Below are 12420 nucleotides of genomic sequence, written 5' to 3' on the forward strand. Positions count from 1 at the left end.
CGCAGTCAAACAAGTAAACCCAACTGAAGAACACAGAAGGTAACAAGAGAACAGGGTTGGGGAATGAAGAGCATTCTTCAGGGATCAGGGAGCAGCACAATACCCACTCTCACCATCACAGGGCTATCACCACACCCCCATCTGGAAGTTGCACACCCCAGGAAAGAGGACAAAGGAGGCAGAATTGGCCCGGACCGCTAAGGCGGATAAGCACAGCGTAGCTCCCATGCTAAAAGGAATCTGCAAGATAATCCCAACCAAGAGTAGCAACAAAGCACCGACCCAAAGCTCTGTACTGATACGATCTGCTGGAGAACTCCTCATACACCTTACTGACGAGGTGCAGTAGCTAATCAGAGGAACCAGCTTGCGGGACCCGGGGGTGGGAAAAATGGCAGAAAGTGCTAAAACAGCAAAGCAAATGAACATTTCCACCTTCCTGATAACTCCCAACACAGAAAAAGCAAAAAGGGTGAAAAAGCGTACGCAATGATCCAAAAAAGTGACCTAGAATCCAATGTCTCACCACCCATGCAAGCAGTAACAAAGGCTGACCTTCAAGACCTATTAACAGCTTTGACCAAAGAATGCCAGAATGGCACAGAGGAAGTTATGAAAGAGGTCACAGCCCTGGACAAGCGCATAGTTGAAAAGGAAAGCAGAACCGCAGAGATGGAAACCACACTATGCGAACACTCCAACAAAATCAGAGAATGGACAGACAAAATCTTGGTGCTGGAAGTGAGATGTGAATCCCTAGAACTCAAGCAGGAAGACTCAGAGAATTGCTCCCGTCGCAACAACATCCGCCTGTGAGGCATTCCAATCTCAATCACGGATGCAGAACTGGGTGACTTCACGCGGGACCTGTTCCATTGTATCCTAACTCTACCCGACATCGCCCCGTCCCACTCAAACTCGACAGCGTTCACAGAACCAGGCCAAGAAAAGGGATCTCCATGCCTCCGGATGTACTGGCGAGAGTACACTTCTACAGGCTCAAGGAGGAACAAGAAGTGAGGTCATCCACACGTGTCCAATTCAGGGATGCATCTAAAAACACTAACGGAATGGCTGCGGGAGAAGAAATTGCTGTTGGGACTTAACTCACCAGGGGAAAAAAAATTGGTAGAGCGCAGACTAGCGCAGCTCTCCACGGACATATTCTGCCTGCAGGAAACTCACCTCCTGGAGCCGGACGAGAAGCAGGTCCGCTTCCACTGCTACTCGGGGTGTTACTTTGCCAAAGCAGGCAATAAAAAGAGAGGCGTAACTATTCTATTTAGCAGGGAGTTTCTCCTTACATGGGTATCGATAAAACGAGATCCAAGGGGGAGATACATAATGGTAAAGGGACTTGTGATGGAGCAACCACTAACTGTGGCTTCCAAATACTGCCCGATACCTGCACAAGACCATTTCCTCCGCAAGGTTCTCCCAATTATAAGTGCATTTGCAGAAAGCCACCTCATGATAGGAGGCAACTTCAACCTAGTCCCAGACCCACATAACGATAAAACGCTGCCCCCTACTAGGAGGACTTTCTCGGGCACTAGGAATGGCTGAATTCATGAGGGAAACAGGAGTGGTAGATATTTGGAGGCTTGCTAATGAAGGTGTACGGGACTACACATTCTACTCACATGTTCACAAGGGACACTCTAGAATTGACCTGATCCTGATGTCCAGCATGCTCTTCCACTGTTTAGGAGAGATTCAAATCCATCCTAGAGAATTGTCAGATCAAGCCCCAGTAGTAGCCAATGTAAGAGTGCATGGCCTACCAGACATACCCCAAAGGCACTGGAAGGCGCAAGATTCTGTGCTACAAGACATAGCAATCAGAACTGAAGTATCGGAAGCACTCACCTGTTACTTTAGGGAAAACACTGCAATGGTGTGCTCTGATGCAACAATTTGGAACGCAATGAAGCCAGTGATACGAAGAGTGCTAATTAACTGTGCAGTGGCACACAAAAAGAAGGTGGCAAGTACAACAAGCCAGATTAGAGGAGAGGGTAGCAGAGAGGTGTAATAGCCTTCAAAAAATGCCAATCTGTTAAAACAGAGATAAAGCAAGATCCACTCTGGAAATGAACTCAGTCGATCAGTTGGCACGTACACTAACGTACAACAAGCAAAGCAAATCGATTACTAGTGTGCAAATTACAAAACACTACACACCCGAAATAACATCCAGAAACTCAAGGGTCCAGAGCGGCGGATCTGGCATAAGGAAAGAGACAAGGTGGAGGTAATGACAAAGCACCACCGTGAAATCATGCCAGGAGCCCCAACAGAGAAATTGGCACAAACCCACTACCTGAGAACCATCCAGAAAAGGGATATCCGACTCCAATTAGACTCCCTTGAGCTCCCAAATTACAATAGAGGAGATAATGGAAGCTATTCCGAGCAAGAGGAACGCAGCCCCCGGGAACCGACGGTCTCACGGCTCGGTTCTGTTATGTTATGTTATGTTATTTTGCATTTATATAGCGCCTTATATACCATTGGTATGGTCTGAAGGCGCTGGTAGGTTGAACGCCCTTGGGAACCGAAGTTCATATCAGTAGAGAGAGTAGAGAGAGTCAAAAGGTGCGTGTGAGCACCGGGTATGTGTAAAGCTCGTGCGGTATCAGTGTAATAGCTGCTTTCTAGCGATAGGTGTGGTGGTTGAGAGGTCAGGAGTATGTGTTCGTTCTGGCAGGATTTATCCAGATCGGATATGGCTGCGTTAGGCCTGAGGAGAACGCCTCGCTGGGGGGTGTGTAACAAGCAGTGATTATTTAGAATGATGTGGAGTGAGCGGCGAATGTTGATATGAGAACAGTTATACCGAATGGTGTCATAGTATCTCTGTGTTCTAGTTGAGTGGTGATGTAAGGAGAGAGTAAGCGTGTTGGTGAGATATGATGGGTTACATGCCCTTTCAGAGACTTCTAATTCACGGAGAGGCTATTGGGCACATTTCTAAATTCAACTTTTTACAGAGAGGCTATTGGGCACACTTCTAAATTCAACTTTTCACAGAGAGGCTATTGGGCGCACTTCTAAATTCAACTTTTCACAGAGAAGCTATTGGGTACACTTCTAAATGCAACTTTCTAAATGTACTTCTAAATTCAAGTTTCATAGAGAGGCTATTGGGCACATTTCTAAATTCAACTTTCACAGAGAGGCTATTGGGCACATTTCTAAATTCAACTTTTCACAGAGAGGCCATTGGGTACACTTCTAAATGCAACTTTCTAAATGTACTTCTAAATTCAACTTTTCACAGAGAGGCTGTTGAGCACACTTCTAAAAGTAACTTTTCACAGAGAGGCTATTGGGTACACTTCTGAATTCAACTTTCTAAATGTACTTCTAAATTCAGCTTTTCACAGAGAGGCTATTGGGCACACTTCTAAATTCAACTTTTCACAGAGAAGCTATTGGCTACACTTCTAAATGCAACTTTCTAAATGCACTTCTAAATTCTACTTTTCACAGAGAGGCTATTGGGCACACTTCTAAATTCTACTTTTCACAGAGAGGCTTTTGGGCACACTTCTAAATTCAACTTTTCACAGAGAGGCTATATTCTAAATTCAACTTTTCACAGAGAGGCTATTGGGCACACTTCTAAACTCAACTTTTCACAGAGAGGCTATTGGGTACACTTCTGAATTCAACTTTTCACAGAGAGGCTATTGGGCACACTTCTAAATTCAACCTTTCACAGAGAGGCTATTGGGCACACTTCTAAATGCAACTTTTCACAGAGAGGCTATTGGGTACACTTCTAAATGCAACTTTCTAAATGTACTTCTAAATTCTACTTTTCACAGAGAGGCTATTGGGCACACTTCTAAATTCAACTTCTAAATGCACTTCTAAATTCAACTTTCCACAGAGAGGCTATTAGAGATTCCATCTAAGTGTGGCATATGCTAACAATCACATTTCTGCCTAGATGTGGCGCAGGCTAATCTGTGTGGTTCTCTCGGGCTATGGTGCTGCTTAACATTAGACTGCAGGCCATTGAAAGGTAAGTGAGAGTGGCAGGAGCTTTCTGGAGTAGAATAATTGCTCTACCCCCCACCCAAGCCAGCACTTACAGTTTTGTCGGTGTCTGGTGGCTTCCTTGGCTTCCCCTGCGGACACCTGCTGACACTTCCTGGAGCCGCCCTAGGCCTTGGGGCCCTTAGCCGCTGGGGCTGCCGGGCAGAGGGATGCCCTGGGAGGACCAGTGATGAAGGGCTCACGGCCCAATCAGAGCGGGGATGGGCGGGTTGGGAGGCGGGAAGGGAGCGGGAATCAGGAAGAGGGTGCGGGGTGGGAGAGGGACGCTCGGAGGGCCTGGGGGCCTAGTTGGCTCCCAAAAAAATATGCGGCGTGCCCGGATGGGCTTCCTCACTTTGCGTCGGCTGCCTGCAGTGAATGCAGGGGCCGGTGCAAGGAGGGTCGCTAGACCCTTTCAACCTGGGCTCACGGCCCAATCAGAGCGGGGATGGGCGGGTTGGGAGGCGGGAGGGGAGTGGGAATCAGGAAGAGGGTGCGGGGTGGGAGAGGGACGCTTGGAGGGCCTGGGGGCCTAGTTGGCTCCCAAAAAAATATGCGGCGTGCCCGGATGGGCTTCCTCACCTCGCGTCGGCTGCCTGCAGTGAATGCAGGGGCCGGTGCGAGGAGGGTCGCTAGACCCTTTCAACCTGGGCTCACGGCCCAATCAGAGTGGGGATGAGCGGGTTGTTAGACGGGAGGGGAGCGGGAATCAGGAAAAGGGTGCAGGGTGGGAGAGGGATGCTCGGAGGGCCTGGGAGCCTAGTTGGCTCCCAAAAAAAAAAAAAAAAAAAAGAAAAAATATGCCGCGTGCCCGGATGGGCTTCCTAACCTTGCGTCGGCTGCCTGCAGTGAATGCAGGGGCCGGTGCGAGGAGGGTCGCTAGACCCTTTCAACCTGGGCTCACGGCCCAATCAGAGCGGGATTGGCGGGTTGGGAGGCGGGAGGGGAGCGGGAATCAGGAAGAGGGTGCGGGGTGGGAGAGGGACGCTCGGAGGGCCTGGGGGCCTAGTTGGCTCCCAAAAAAATAAGCAGCGTGTCCGGATGGGCTTCCTCACCTCGGCTGCCTGCAGTGAATGCAGGGGCCGGTGCGAGGAGGGTCGCTGACCCTTTCAACCTGGGCTCACGGCCCAATCAGAGCAGGGATGGGCGGGTTGGGAGGCGGGAGGGGAGCGGGAATCAGGAAGAGGGTGCGGGGTGGGAGAGGGACGCTCGGAGGGCCTGGGGGCCTAGTTGGCTCCCAAAAAAATATGCGGCGTGCCCGGATGGGCTTCCTCACTTTGCGCCGGCTGCCTGCAGTGAATGCAGGGGCCGGTGCAAGGAGGGTCGCTAGACCCTTTCAACCTGTGCTCACGGCCTAATCAGAGCGGGCATGGGCGGATTGGGAGGCGGGAGGGGAGCGGGAATCAGGAAGAGGGTGCGGGGTGGGAGAGGGACGCTCGGAGTGCCTGGGGGCCTAGTTGGCTCCCAAAAAAATATGCGGCGTGCCCGGATGGGCTTCCTAACCTCGCGTCGGCTGCCTGCAGTGAATGCAGGGGCCGGTGCGAGGAGGGTCTCTAGACCCTTTCAACCTGGGCTCACGGCCCAATCAGAGTGGGGATGGGCAGGTTGGGAGGCGGGAGGGGAGCGGGAATCAGGAAGAGAGTGCGGGGTGGGAGAGGGACGCTCGGAGGGCCTGGGGGCCTAGTTGGGACGCTTGGAGGGCCTGAGGGCCTAGTTGGCTCCCAAAAAAAAAAACGGCGCGCCCGGATGGGCTTCCTCACCTCGCGTCGGCTGCCTGCAGTGAATGCAGGGGCCGGTGCGAGGAGGGTCGCTAGACCCTTTCAACCTGGGCTCACGGCCCAATCAGAGCCGGATGGGCGGGTTGGGAGGCGGGAGGGGAGCGGGAATCAGGAAGAGGGTGCGGGGTGGGAGAGGGACGCTCGGAGGGCCTGGGGGCCTAGTTGGCTCCCAAAAAAATATGCAGCGTGCCCGGATGGGCTTCCTCACCTCGCGTCGGCTGCCTGCAGTGAATGCAGGGGCCGGTGCGAGGAGGGTCACTGACCCTTTCAACCTGGGCTCACGGCCCAATCAGCGCGGGGATAGGCGGGTTGGGAGGCGGGAGGGGAGCAGGAATCAGGAAGAGGGTGTGGGGTGGGAGAGGGACGCTCGGAGGGCCTGGGGGCCTAGTTGGCTCCCAAAAAAATATGCGGCGTGCCCGGATGGGCTTCCTCACCTCGCGTCGGCTGCCTGCAGTGAATGCAGGGGCCGGTGCGAGGAGGGTCACTAGACCCTTTCAACCTGGGCTCACAGCCCAATCAGAGCGGGGATGGGCGGGTTGGGAGGCGGGAGGGGAGCAGGACTCAGGAAGAGGGTGCGGGGTGGGAGAGGGACGCTCGGAGGGCCTGCGGGCCTAGTTGGGACGCTCGGAGGGCATGGGGGCCTAGTTGGCTCCCAAACAAAATATGCGGCGTGCACAACATTTGTCCACATCCTAGCCCCCCAACTTGCGACAATATTTAACTCTTTACTAATAACAGGTAGCATTACTCCCTCTATTGAAGATTCTCTAACAGTGCTCATCATAAAGCTGGATAAGGACCCAGAGCAATGTGCCTCATACCGGCGGCCTATGACATTAATGAACAATGGCGCCAAGATCTTCTCTAAGATCCTAACAATTAGAAGGGCAAGATTTCTCCCCGAGTGAATCCACCCAGACCAATCAGGTTTCATCCCGGGGTGCAATACACAGGACATCAGACACACTTTAAACCTAATAAAAAGCCCAAACAGAACAGGCACAGAACTAGCAGTCATCTCACTCAACGCACACAAGGCGTTTGACGTACTAGACTGGGGATACAAAAGCGAAACACTAATCCATTTTGGGTTTGGCCCAAGATTTAGGAAATGGACCCTACTCAACTATCGGAACCCCACCAAATCTCTGAAAAAAAACGGCATCACATTGTTAGGGAGAATTCTCCAAATTTGCTAATTTCCCTTACCTTTTGAGACCCCCAGCAACTTTGCTGGATTTCTAAGATTTGATTTTTTACCTGGAAAGAGTGTAAGCCTTTTTTTCCCACTCTTTCATGTATTTTGATGTGTGTTTTACTTTTGTTTTCTTTGGTTATGGAGTTTTAAAACAACTCCAGTGGCATCATCTTTTTCTGTGTGTCACACAGCACCTTCAGTGCAGTGACACAGGGGTGTCTTTCAGACTCCCGCATTAAATACCTTCTCTGAGACTATCATCTCCCAGAGCCTGTAAAGTTAAATTGATTTTACTAGTCTCTTTAAATGTACTGACTCAGCACACCCTATCTTACTATAGAGTGGTGGAGGGGTTGCCTAGCTTCCCCTGAGTCAAAACACTCATGTAACAATAAAATGTTACCTTTTCCTTCTTTAAATGGCTGGTGGCAGTGGTTTAGATCAAACTACCATTATTTTTCCCAACGGCTAACAACTGTAGCTAAAAATCGGGTCCGCCATGTTTTTCAATTTGGCGCCCAAGACCTATCTGTAAAAACAGACTCCGGTCATCTTTTTTCGCCATTTCTTTTAGGAGAGGTCCTTCTTATGTTTGTCTCTGCATGCCAAACCAGGTTGGTCCTTTGTTCGTTGGCCTTTGGCGGGCTTCAGTGCTGAAGCCCTCCTCTGGCACCAGGGTGTTGTGGGTGGACAAGATATGAGGAAGGTGCCCGAATCTCCCTGTGCTTAGTCTCCTAGGAGACTTGAATGCACTCTGGTGTGATTGGCCGGCTGGCTGTCCACCAAGGACAGCCATCCTGCTGTGTGAGTGACAGCCAGGCATGAATGAATGGGGGAAAACTGTTTAAAAGCAGGTCTCTGGGACTTGGAAATCAGAGTCGACCACTGGAACGAAAGAACCGAAGAGGAGAGGAAGGAAGAGGGCTGCCTCAACTCCTGGACGACTGGTGAAGCCCTGCTGCAGGTCCGAATTGCCTGAAACTCCAATGACAGAGAAGCCCTTCAAGGTTAACTTCTTCCCTTGAATTTGGTGGGAACAACCAACTCGCAAGCCACCTGGACACCGTCCCTATCTGACCGAATTTTCATCAGAGTGCTGTTGAAAACCGGATAGCCAGAGGGAAGGAAACCAGCTTGTGGACTTTAAGGCACTCACACCTTAAACCGACATCTTGCTACAGCTTTTAGCCTCTTCCATGGGCAGTGCAGGAACCCCCCAATGTCATTCTTCTTGTCCCCACGACTGAAATTCAGGAACAGCGAGATCTGCGCAAACTGCCAGGAACAACTTCCTCAGCTACAGCTTTCTTCATTGACAACGTACTGTGCAAATGCGTACGGAAATCTTTTTGGCCATCGAGAAAGTGCGCGAAACTTTCCTCAACTACAAAGGCTTGACCTTCCCTAAACATTTGTCAAACATTTCGCCTAGCCAAATCATTTAACAATCTGTGGCAAAGACTTAACCGTTATATACCAGAACTGTGCTATCCTATACAAAAGACTCTGAACCATTGACATTGACCCAGGCCTATTGAGAAGAATTGATGGTTGTATTTAACTGAAACCCTTTGCCCTGTCTATGAATGTATTTGGGCTGTCTATTCTCATAACCTTGTCTTTTCCCTCCTTTATTAAGTATCTGAAGTGCCATTTTGCTCCCACTTCATTTTGGAGCTAAACTTGTTCATTTACTTACTGGTTGGACTTTTGTGGTGTATTAGTGTGTGATATTGAACTGCTTATGCTAGAGTAATGTTTTCTAAATGACTGAGTAAATAAATGTATATTATTTTACCAAGAAACCTTGAGTAAATGTTTACTTGAATCACTGTATTAGTTGGTCCTTTGTGTACCTTGTTCTACTGCTCACTTAAACTCTTGAGATTAGTCTGGCTGCTCAGCCATCGCTACCACTTTACTGTGTAGTACAGGCTTGTACCAAAGGTAAATTGTGCTTACACTTGTAGTCCTAATTGCCTGTAGTGTTCCACAAGGGTACTGCAGGTGACTCTGCCTAACACACATCACCCAAAATTAATATCTCCATAGGTGCGCACCAGGGATGCCCCCTATCACCATTGGTATTCACACTTTTATGGAGCCGCTTACATCTACAATATGAGAAAAATCACACATACACGGTCTGAAAGTGGGCGATAGCCACTACAAAACCACCATCTATGCAGATGATGTCCTGCGCACCTTAACTCAGGTAGACAAATCCATGGAGGCCCTGTGGCAAGAGATAGAGGCATTTGGTAAAGCATGAGGGTTTATGGTTTATTACACTAAATCTAATGTTTTAGGTGTTAATATACCACAGAAATACAGAGAAACACTAGCAGGTAGGCATCCCATCCCCCGGGCCAAATCCACATTAGCTACCTGGGGGTTCAGCTTCCAAATAAAATAGAGGGAGTATACCGGGCCAACTTTCCACAATTATTCAGGGAGATAAACAAAGACTTAGAGCGCTGGCACAATCAAGAGGTATCTTGGCTATGGAGAATTACAGCCCTGAAAATTAACTTGGTCCTAAGATTAATCTACCACAGTCTGGCCCTGGCAATCTCGATCCCCGAGAGAGAACTCCAACACTTACAAAAAAACGGCTACTGAAATATGTGTGGGGCAAGAAAAAAACACAAGTAGCTAGACGAGTCCTGCTCCGAGGCACAGGCTGGGGAGGACTGTGAGTGCTGGATGTCTCCAGATACTGCCTTGCAGCATAGCTATCACAAGCTTTTGCTTGGCAATTGATTACCAACCAACCTTGCTGGAAAAAAACAGAGGAAGTCTGGAGACTAGTACTTTTCTCAGCCCTCCTGCACATAAACAAACCCAGGGATTCTCCGAACGCTGGCCCACTAACAGCCACCAAAAACACTGTGGAAGTCTGGAGAAGGGCAGCCCGCAAATGGGGATGCAAGGGCACCCTGGGACCTCTCTCCCGAATTCGGAACAACCCAGAGAATTCACTCCCGGGACACCCCCGGGAAGCTTTGACAATTGGGGGAAGGGGGACTAAGCTCACTGGTGGTATCCCTTTAAAAGTTGAAAAGTGCAAAACAAAATTTAAGGTCACAGAGGGCGAAAGATTCCTGTATGCTGGGTGTCAAAGAGCAACACTAAATCACAGGGAAGCAGGGAACTAAGCACGTTAGAGCGCACCCATAACATGAGCAGCCACCAAAGGGAAAATCTCTGCCCTCTACAAACTACTCGACAAATACGACCCCGGCAAAAAAGAAAATGATATGCTCAAATGGGAGAAGGACCTGGGCCGAGAGCTAGAGCTGGAAGCTTGGGGACGGATCTGGTCCTGAATGCATAAGAACTCGAAGTGTATTACGAACAAGGAGGGGGCGGTAAAGGTATGTTACCGGTGGTACTTAACCCCAGAAATTCTCAACAAATGCAATCCAGCAATCTCACCACAATGCTGGAGGGGTAGCACGGCCACGGGTTCACTACTGCACTTATTATGGTCATATATGAAATCTACCCGTTTCTGGCGGGAGGTGCTGGAACAGATTCGACTTATTACAGGTCTTTCAATCCCATGGGACCCGGGGATAGTCCTGCTGGGGGACGCAGGCGAAGGGGCATTCCCACTAACTGGACTCCTTGTGGACCTATTTACACATCTGCTCACAGCAGCCAAGATAACCATAGCACAGTTATGGAAGCACCCCGAAGGCCCAGCACTCACCATGTGGTGGGTGAAATGTTGGGATACAGTAGTTGTGGAACGAATAACTGCAGCTTGAGGGACAATTGTGAGCCGATTCAACAGCATTTGGGCCCCCTTTCTGTACCACGTGGGGAAATTCCCGGGGGTAGTGCACCAACCCCGGACTCTCTGGTGGCTCATGAAACATAACCAGGCGGGTAACCCTAGAGCCACAACTACTACAGGACTCTGGCTACCGCATTAAGCTTGATGTTGACCAGAGACTGGCCCCACTGCAACCTGCTGATGTCCCCTCATATTAGAGCACATACTGCTGACCTTGCACATAACTCTTCCTCTATGTGGACTAACTGTGAATATGGCTCTTGTTGATTTTCATGCAATCCCCTCTACTTTGGTTTGATTTGGTTTATATTGTTTGTTTTGACAATTTATGTTGAACTAAACTTGTTGGAAATCTCAATAAAAGTATTACTTTAATAAAAAGGAATGGTGAGAGGAAAGTGGAGTATGTACACGAAGAGGTATAGGAGCTATAATAACAGGAGTATTAATGGTAAATTATCTCTGACCGATAAATGATTCCATGTCACAGACTGCATTTGAAGTGTGGGTCTAGCAGGTTATTTAAGCCATGACTCAAATGAACCCAGGGGTCCTTAATCAGTGACATGCCATGCTCAGGATGGGATGCAGATTAACTCTTACACCAAATAATCAGACTGACTCAAGAAGTTGGTAAAGTCTCATCCAACTGTTTTATTATCAATTGTCTAAAACAGGGAGTTACAACAGACATCAACGGACGTCGCACAAGCTTGCTCATACATTCCTAAAGAAATCTAATTTATATACTAAAAGTTCATCATACGTGATGTCATACTACGTGGCAAACAAAAAAAACCTATGAGGGGTTGTAATAGGATCAAGGGGAACATTTAAGTATACTTTCTATAAGGAATCGGGTTGCGATTGGGTCTCTACAGTCAGGTGGACAGGCTATGCCCACCTCTAGTGGAAGTCATCTTCATAATTTATTAAGTACACAGGATATCATTGGCTATCAAACTATAGGGCTCTTTGTTATACAGCCCTATACAAATGGAATATTTGACTCACTAGCAGCATGTAAGCTAGCACCCTAAGTGCCAGTGGGTGGACTTGACCATGTTTCCACACCCAATTAGCCCATCATCCATCATCACCCATGCCTTCTGTCATGGGGATTGTCTTTGAACTTGGCCTTGCAAAGTATCCTTGCTTCTGAGAATATATGGGAGTGTGAGCATGTGCTTATCTTAAGTCTAGCGCTGCATGCCCAGTTCTATTTCCAACCATACCCCACGTGACAGTAGACCACAATTAATTAATTAATTGTATTAAATGATACAACTTGTGTTCTTTCTTCGTACCTTAACAAGGGAGAATTCAGCTTCTCACGTTCACTGTTCGTCAAAGATAGATAACCAGTTCTTGGCCACTCCTGCCTTTGACACCAGGCCAGACAGCATTGTCTGTCTTACCTCGATATTCAGCTGCTTTCTTGCTGTGACAAACAGCTTCCAATCCTTCTTTCTCCGTGGGTCTGAGCTTACTAAAATTGTGGCATTGAATGTCCAGATTCTATATAATGATGGCACTGCCTGCAGTCTATTCAATACGTATAGCCAGCCTTTACGATTACTTGGTCTACTTGTGTA

Source organism: Ambystoma mexicanum, chromosome 7q (genome assembly GCF_040938575.1).
Source record: "Ambystoma mexicanum isolate Mex_15411 chromosome 7q, UKY_AmexF1_1, whole genome shotgun sequence".
Taxonomy (NCBI): Eukaryota; Metazoa; Chordata; class Amphibia; order Caudata; family Ambystomatidae; genus Ambystoma; species Ambystoma mexicanum.